This window comes from Macrobrachium rosenbergii, unplaced genomic scaffold, assembly GCF_040412425.1.
Source record: "Macrobrachium rosenbergii isolate ZJJX-2024 unplaced genomic scaffold, ASM4041242v1 13890, whole genome shotgun sequence".
In the NCBI taxonomy this organism is placed as follows: Eukaryota; Metazoa; Arthropoda; class Malacostraca; order Decapoda; family Palaemonidae; genus Macrobrachium; species Macrobrachium rosenbergii.
In genome coordinates, this window is record NW_027100720.1 from 105,001 (window position 1) to 114,379 (window position 9,379).

Sequence of the window (9,379 nt, forward strand, 5' to 3'; positions counted from 1 at the left end):
ACCCTTATATAACTTCTGACTAACTTATTCAACACTCATACAACTATTTCAAAAACTTATATCACACCTAACTAAATTTTTCTTAAAGGTTCCGCGTCAAACATCTAAAAACGTCGCATTCAACGTCCAACGTAATTCATATTTCGCGCCTCTCAATTAAAAAAAAAATATATATATTTTATTCACTTTACGGGGTCTGGTTACTATAGCCACCCGAGGCCCGTTATCCAGATATGCCTAAAATACGCTTATTACGATATATATGTAATTTACTGCTGTAACGTATGATTTTGTATCGTATTTGACGTATTTTGAAAGAGATTGCGACTAAATTACTTTAATATTTAAGGAGAAAATGCCATTTAAACTTTCAAACTGAAGTCTTCGATTTAATTCAAATTCGAATGTTTAAGATGTTTATTGTTTTGGTCCAAAAGCCAACGAATTCCGTACCATATTTACCTTATTTACGGTTGATTTCGTCTTATTACGTGATTTATTCGTCCCAAATCGGAGTGTAAGTATTTATTATTAACTAAAGTTCTTATATATACGAATATTCTTCGGTTTTATCGTCTTTTTTGCTCGAAATATGACCGAAATAAGTCTTGAATAATTGCCATGTAGATTTAGTTGAGTTAACCATATTATCTATCATAGAAAACGTAAAATAAAAGAAAACGAACATTAACCCCTCTCCGTATTTGGAGGCGTATTTTTTGCATTATTTCTGTCTAAAAAACCATTATATCAAGGAAAATATGCTTCCAGAATCTACATAAATGATTAAGGAACAACTCTATAACAATTAAAGGTTGAAAAAAGCACGTTATAAGGTTAAAACAGCGAAAATAGCGTAAAGTTTTTATTTAAATTTGTCTTTCGACCTAAAAAAAGCATTATATGAAGGAAAATATGCTTCCAGAATCTGCATAAATTATTAAGAAACAACTCTATAGCATTTTAAAGCTGAAAAAAGCACGTTATAAGCGAAAACAACGTAAACTTATCATTTCAATTTATATCTTTGAATTCGTATTTTCGCAGTATTCTTCCAGAATCTGCATCAAATATTAATTTACAACTATATAGCAATTAAAAGCTGATGAAAGTACGTTATAATGTTAAATAAAGCGAAAATAGTGTATACTATTTCCATTTACGTCTTTGACGGCGTACTTTCTCCTCATTTCGAGCTAAAAAAATACCTTAAATTAAGGAAAATACGCTTCCAGAATCAGCATAAATCGATTAGGAACAATTCTATGTCAATTAAAGGCTAAAACAAGCTTGAAATAATTTTTGATAAAGCGAAAAATAGCGTAAACGTACTATTTCAATTTACGTCTTACAAGACGTATTATTGCGGCATTGATGTCTAAAAAAGGTTAATTAAAGCGAAAATAGCGTAAACGTGTTATTTCAATTTAGGTCTTTGAAGACGTATTTTCTCAGTATTTCGGACTAAAAAAAGCATTGCAGGAACGAAAACATTCCTCCAGAATCTGCATAAATTACTAAAGAACAAGTCTATAGTAATTAAAAGCTGAAAAAAGCGCGCTTATAAGCTGAAATTAAGTGAAAATAGCGTAAAATTACTATTTCCTTATACGTCTTTGAAGGAATATTTTCTCCTTATTTCGGGATAAAAATACGTTAAATTAAGGGAAATACACTTCCAGAATGAGCGTAGATTAATTATGAACAATTCCATGTCAACTGGAGGCTGAAACAAGCCTGAAATAAGGTCTGATAAAGCGACAATAAGCGTAAATTTACCGTTTCAATTTGTCTTTCAAGGCGTATTATCGTCGTTTTTCGAACTAAAAATACATTAATTTAAGGAATATATGATTCCAGAATGTGCATAAATGACTAAGGAACAAGGCTATAACGTTTAAAGCTGAGAAAAGTACAAAATAAGGTTAAATAAGGCGAAAATAGCGTATCATTATAGTGGGAAAGTTAAAATATTTTTTTCGCCGATAGATGGCGTGGGGGGTATTGTTTCGTGTAAAAATCGGCGAAATCCGTATGTTATTTTCGCTTCATTCCGTCTTATTTCTTACTTTATTTATGTTTCATTGGTGTAAAAATGTTCTCTAATAACTTGAGTTCTTATGTATAAGATAATTTTGCGGTTTTATTGCAGTAATCACCTGGTCCTCGAGATTACGAAGCCAACTCGCTACCATCTGGATATTTAAAGAAAACTTATCAAAGAAAACATACATAAATACTTTATAGAATTAATGGTAGACAAATTTAATAATTTTCTTTACGTAATTTGACTGTGTTTTTTCGCCGTATTTCGAACTAAAAAGGCCATATAACTAGGAAAAAATGCTTCCGATATAAAAATAAACTATTAAAGAACAAATATCTAACGGTTAAAGCTGAAAAAAGCACATTTTAGGGTTAAATAAGATAAAAAAATATGCGTAAACTTATTGCTTCAATTTACGACTTTGATAGAGGCGCATTTTCTTCGTATTTTGAATAAAAAAATACATTAAATTAAGGAAAAATGCTTCCAGAACCTAGATGGCGTATGAAAGTTCAACTCTATAACGATTAAATGAATAAAGCACGTTATAAAGTTAAATAATGGAAAATAATTTCAACGATTAAATTAGTTAAATTATTTATTTTTTCGCCGATAGATGGCGTAAGCCTTCACTTTATGATGGAAATTAATCAATGAAATTTTTAGTTCTAAATGCTGCCGATAGATGGCGTATGCGTTCACTTTTTGGCTTAAATTGATCGAATTATTTAGTTCCAAATTTTGCCGATAGATGGCGGATGCGTTCACTTTTTGAAAAATTATCCAAATTAATTAATTTAGTTCCGAATTTTGCCAATAGATGGTGGACGTGTTCACTTTTTTGGATTAAATTAATGAAATTAACGAATTTAGTTCCATATTTTGCCGATAGATGGCGTATGTGTTCACTTTTTTGGGATTAAATTAAATAAATTTATAAATTTACTGCCAAATTTTGCCGATAGATGGCGAATGCCCTCACTTTTTTGGATTAAATTAATGAAATTAAAGAATTTAGTTCCACATTTTGACGATAGGTGGTGTATGCGTTCACTTTTCTGGTTTAAATTAATGAAATTAATTAATTTAGTTCCAAAATAAGCTGATAGATTGCGTAAGCATTCACTTTTTAATTAAAACTATTTGAATAGTATTGAATAGTATTTCTCCAAGAATTTTAACAGAATTTTATTATAAATAACATGTTCCTAGGTTAAGTGAATTTTCTCTAATGCCAATAGTGTCAAGGTTTGATTCTCTCTCTCTCTCTCTCTCTCTCTCTCTCTCTCTCTCTCTCTCTCTCTCTCTCTCTCAATCTCTAAGTTTCTCTCTCTCTCTCTCTCTCTCTCTCTCTCTCTCTCTCTCTCTCTCTCTCTCTCTCTCTCTCTCTCTCTCTCTCTCTCTCTCTCTCTCTTCTCTCTCTCTCTCTCATTTCTCTCTCTCTCTCTCTCTCTCTCTCTCTCTCTCTCTCCCCACCCCTCTCTCTCTCTCTCTCTCTCTCTCTCTCTCTCTCAATTCATGGTAAGTTTCATCAACCTCTCTCTCTCTAAATTCACAGCAAGGTTTCTCTCTCTCTCTCTCTCTCTCTCTCTCTCTCTCTCTCTCTCTCTCTCTCTCTCTCAATTTCATGGTAAGTTTCATCTCTCTCTCTCTCTCTCTCTTCTCATTTGCAAGGGTTCTCTCTCTCTCTCTCTCTCTCTCTCTCTCTCTCTCTCTCTCTCTCTCTCTCTCTAAGTTCTCTCTCTCTTCTCTCTCTCATTCATCTCTCTCTTCTCAGAGGTCCATTAATAACCATTTTAACTCTCTTCAAAACACATACAAGGTTACAGACTAATCAATTATGATTTGAGTCTCTGGGAATCAAAATTAAAACATACAAAGTTCTTTAAGGATTTGACACTGGAATCAAAATAATGTACACACACACGCACACTCTCACACATACATACTATATTTATTTATTTATTTATTTATTTATTTATTTATTTATTTACGTTAGATATCGATGGAGATTGTTTTCCACAGAAATACCTTCCGAAAATTGGTTCTTATCCCACCAGCCAATGGGAGATCGTCTACGAAGACGCTTTGCCCCAAAACCGAAGCTTTCAGCCAATGAAAGAGGGCGATAGAAACGTGTGTACGGTGGAGGCCTCTGATTGGCCGAGGCCATTCCTTCCTGACAGTGGAAGGAAGGCTCAGTGTAGGTCTAAACATGATGAGTGGTAGTGGTTATATAGAGGTGCTCAAGAAATTCAAACTAAGGACTGGGTAAGTTGGTTTTTCTCTTGTTGTTAGGGTAAATTTTTCACGTTGGAGGTTCGAAAAACCACTGGAAGTCAGGAAAATGTTACGGAAAGGGGTATTTTGGTCACAGAATATAGAAATTTGGAACTTTGCCAACGACTTCTGTAAGTCGTCAAGGCCTTCAAAGCTGGAAGCCTGTTGTATACTTTTGAAAAACTGATTTTGTAAATATTTGTGAATATTCTGAGGTTCTTGAATGTATCTCTGGCAAAACTTTTATTGTAAGTTTACTAAGTTACTGAAAGGGATTTAGAGGCCTGTTGTGGACAGCAGAGCTCAGTGAACCAACTCAGACCAGGTCCTACAGACGTTTCTATTTTGGGCAATGTCCAGCTGTCTCGGTTTATTGTGCTCCGAATCTCTAAATTGAAGCGTATGATAGGTGCAGTTTAATTAAAATTATCCAAGAATCATCGTATGGGGGTAGTGCCGTCAGTGTACCTCACGCGGCGCACTGTAGGCGTTGCTTAAGGTTCTATGCAGCGTCCTTTCGGCCCCTAGCTGCAACCCCTTTCATTCCTTTTACTGTACCTCTGTTCATAATCTCGTTCTTCCATCTTACTTTCCGTCCTGTCTTAATTGTTTCAGCATTATCTAAAGAGCTGAATGACCTCCTAGATCATATCTCTTGGCCTGTGGCCTAAGTTTTATATTCCAATTTCAGCTCCAAATATTTGAGAATAAAAGCAAAATTCTAGTGGTGGAAATCCACGAAAAATTAAGGTTTATTTACAGTTTTTCAATTTGGGGGACATTAGTAATCAACGGCCAAGTATTTGCTGAATCAATATGGCCAATTCGTAACTTGATTCATCTATTAGTCTGTGAGCAAGGTGACTAGACTGATTACAGGCTGGATTATCGTCACGAATTTGCGACATACTGCTTAAATTAGGGGAACAACCGTGATCACGGGTGAATTGCTTGCTTACCGAGTGGTGGACGACGGTTTATAGTGAGACCCAATTATTATTTGCTAATTTATTTAAAGGTATGGCCATTAATTCAGGTTCGGGACAGATTTTTAAATGATTAATTGAAGGTTTTTGTTGTAATGTAATGACGCCGCTTTTCGAACACGGCCGTCAAAAGCAGGAAAGGACACTTGAATTGCGTCCAAATTTTTGCACCAGTTTCTCTGTGGACGCTAGTTGATAGGTGTGGGAAATTTACGCACGCACGCGCGCGCTTTGCTCTTTTTTTTTTTGCATTTATACAACCCTGTCTGCGTAGCTTTTGTTAGAAAGTAAGAGAAAGCTTATCCAATTTAGTCTTTCATTAGCCGTTTCAAGTTTGACAGCTTGAAGAGACTGCCACGCCCACCTGTTAGGTCATTAGGTCTCTCTCTCTCTCTCTCTCTCTCTCTCTCTCTCTCTCTCTCTCTCTCTCTCTCTCTCTCTCTCTCTCTCTCTCTCTCTCTCTCTCTCTCTCTCTCTCTCTCTCTCTCTCTCTCTCTCTCAACTGAACACCCTCTCTCTCTCTCTCTCTCTCTCTCTCTCTCTCTCTCTCTCTCTCTCTCTCTCTCTCTGAACTGAACACCTCTCTCTCTCTCTCTCTCTCTCTCTCTCTCTCTCTCTCTCTCTCTCTCTCTCGAAAATTCCTCTCTCTCTCTCTCTCTCCCTCTCTCTCTCTCTCTCTCTCTCTCTCTCTCTCTCTCTCTCTCTCTCTCTCTCTCTCTCTCTCCTCTCTCTCTCTCTACTGAAAACCCTCTCTCTCTCTCTCTCTCTCTCTCTCTCTCTCTCTCTCTCTCTCTCTCTCTCTCTCTCTCTCTCTCTCTCGTAGTTAGGGCCTTAAGGCCTGCATTTGATGAAATCGCTCATTACAGTCTAGTATTTATAGGCTGTAGCAACTCATATGTATTGTGATCTGAAGTATCAATAAAAAAAAAGCCTTTTTGATTTTGTGACACTTTTAAACTGCAAAACTGTGAACATTCTTGCTATATAAACTAAACTTTATATATTGTTTTTCTGTTATATATTGTTATATATTATTACTGTTTATTGTTTAAGAGCATCGTGGTAAATTTGGAATTCGGGAATCAACAGTTGAATGGTTATGAAATAAAGCTGATTATTACCGATTATATTAGTAAAAGTTAGCGTTCTCCGTATCCATATAGTCAGTCATATTACAATTAATTCTGATGGGAAATGATGATGGGGACGTCGAATACAGTATAGAGTGGCTCATTAAATGTTATCACTTGACTCGAATATCAAAACTGAGAGCTGGACTTATCGTACGTAGCTGGTGGGCTAAACTAAATGATTTTCTGTGACATGTGGTATAGGTTATCCAAATGTATCGATCTTTTCCAGTTATCCGAAGGTGCCGTGTTATTACCAGCCATTTCCCGGCAACTAGTGAATTTTATAAGTGTGTTTTTATATTACTTGAAGAGAAATGCTTTCGTATCGGCCTGGATTTAGCAAAAACTCGCTGGCATTTTTGTTTGAACTGGAAAACTTTTCCATATAAGTGTTGCGAATCACGGAAGGCTTGTGTAGATAGAGAGGCTCTCTCTCTCTCTCTCTCTCTCTCTCTCTCTCTCTCTCTCTCTCTCTCTCTCTCTCTCTCTCTCTCTCTCTCTCATCATTATCAGGACATTATTAGAGAATAGTCTTTCATAAGCCGTTTCAAGTTTGATCTTTTTCTGTATTTTACATTGGTCAACTGTATATTCAACCCTTTTTTTCGTTTTACTTATTGCAACGTATTGGGTCGTATTGCAATACTTGTCCTTCCATTACAAGTGAATACTGGCATGTAATGTCTCGTATGTAGGTAAGAGATAATGTTGTCTTGTAGCCAGCCTGGTCTGTTGGAAAGGGTGGAGGGGGTTGGGGTTGTTTTTCCAGTTGGGAAGGGTTGGGTAGGGGGGGGGGCGTTATTTTCCACCAAATTTGGACCTCTGCCAATATATTTTATCATAATTAAGCAAAAGGTGTTGTACCAATATCGTATTCTTTGTCCGTGTACGTAACCCATTGCAACATATGTGGTATTGGAATACATGTCATTACATTAAAAGTGTGTATCCAGGTCATGTTGGGAGGGGAGGGGGTATGTTGGTTTTCCACTAAATTGGAACCTCTGCCAACATATTTTATCATAATTAAGCAAAAGGTGTTGTATCAATATCGTATTCTTTGTCCGTGTAACGTAACCCATTGCAACATATGTGGTACTGGAATACTTGTCATTACATTAAAAGTGTGTGTGTATCCAGGTCATGTTGTTGGGGGGGGGGTTATGTTGGTTTTCCACTAAATTGGAACCTCTGCCAACATATTTTATCATAATTAAGCAAAAGGTGTTGTATCAATATCGTATTCTTTGTGTAAATAACCCATTGCAACATATGTGGTATTGGAATACATGTCATTACATTAAAAGTGTGTAGCCAGGCATGTTTGATGGGGGGGAGGGGTATGTTGTTTTTCCGGTAAGTTTGGACATATATTAACAAAGTTAATCATAATTATGCTAAGGTGCTTAATCAACATTGTATAATTAAGCCAGATATTAACATACTTATTACATTAAGAGTGTATAGCCAGGTCTGTTTGCATGAGGGAAGGGGGTTTGTTTTCCACCAAATCTGGACCCATATCAACATTTACCTACACATTTAATCATAATGAAGCAAATTGAGTTTTATTAATATCGTATAATGAAGCCAGATATTTAAAAAAAGGGTTAAATGGCGCGTCAGATATCGTAGGGTGGGCGTGTTCAGATCTCCATTATTGCTCAATATTGCTACGTATGAGTATCGTAATATTTAAACCATGTTTAGTATTGAATCCTATTTAAACTACGTAAGAGACTCTGACTCTCCTACTTTCTTCTCTTATAGTAGAATTCGATCCCTTATTGTTTCCTAAGTTTCGATGCACAAATATCAATAATTGTTCACGCCACTTGGGTATTCTGATCTAACTAGACACTCAGGCAGAAATAGAGTTTGTAGGACCTTGTATATATTTTAAGGTATTGATTTTTTTTCTGCTTTGGTGACATATGTTTGGTGAACTTTATTTTAACGTAATATTATTCCTTTCAGAAATGAGAGAATGGGGTCCTATAGTTGTGTTCAGCACTTCAGTACCTGCACTGGTATCCCAGGACAGAATCCCATAGCTGTGTTGAGCACTGGTACAGTACTTGCACTGGTATCCCAGGACAGAGTCCCATAGCTGTGTTCATCACTGGTATTGTACTTAAGGCACTTGTCACTGGCATCCCAGGACAGGTTTGAATGAGGCAATGGCGTCCATTCCATTAATGGTAATTATGATCAAAACGGTTTATTTTTGCACATATTTTTTTTATATCTTCACCCTGGTTTTTGTCTGCATAATCCCACATAATTATATCAGCTTTTTTTCTGGCCTTCTTACTTGACTGTTAGCCTTTCTGGTGATTTGTATTAAGTTTAATTTTTATTTATATGTTTTTCAGTAAATATTAAAGTAAATGTCCACATATCAGAAGAATCAAGGTCATTGAATATCATACCTTTTTGCCTTTGCATTGTGGGTATTAATAGAAGCCCAGACATTCATATATAAGATTTAGAGGAATGTTTTTCTGTATCACTTCTTGTTTTCTGTGTTTTTTTTTTTATCAGTTTCCTCCCTTCCAACATGGTTGCCCACTTATTTTTCCTTTTTTCCAGCTGTGCAATTCTTTGCTCCAAGAAGAAGCTTCCTGCCAGGCACGCAATAGAGAAGAACTTTTGATTGGTGGTCAATCTTTTGAGGAACTGGATGTCTTTGACTTATACAAATATTTAGTAAGTACTGTCCACCCTTTTTGTAAGAGTGAAATTCAAGTTTGGATCAGCAGCTTTAAATTCCAGGCAAAAATTGCAAAGCTGTGGCTGTTATGACTAGACCAATGTATCTGTTGGTACTAGAGAGGAGAAATTTAATTGATTGACAGTCAGTCTATTTAGGAATGGGATGTCTTTGACTTATACAAATTTTCTTTAAGTATATCCTTTTATAAGTGGGAAAT

The 9,379-nt window shown here is 35.9% G+C and overlaps 1 long non-coding RNA gene across 8 annotated transcripts in view; it reads left to right on the forward strand.

The window, feature by feature from the left end:
• LOC136837906 (uncharacterized) overlaps positions 1 to 9,379 on the forward strand; it is a 91,382-nt gene that overhangs the window by 76,845 nt on the left and 5,158 nt on the right. For 5 of the 8 annotated variants that reach the window (XR_010852806.1, XR_010852809.1, XR_010852808.1 and 2 more), the window contains one exon: positions 9,039 to 9,155. The exons of 2 other annotated variants lie outside the window; for them this stretch is intronic. This is a non-coding gene — a long non-coding RNA (uncharacterized lncRNA). Of the gene's footprint in view, positions 1 to 8,432; positions 8,648 to 9,038; positions 9,156 to 9,379 lie in introns of those variants that run through there. One more of the 8 variants, XR_010852805.1, reaches the window with a different exon arrangement.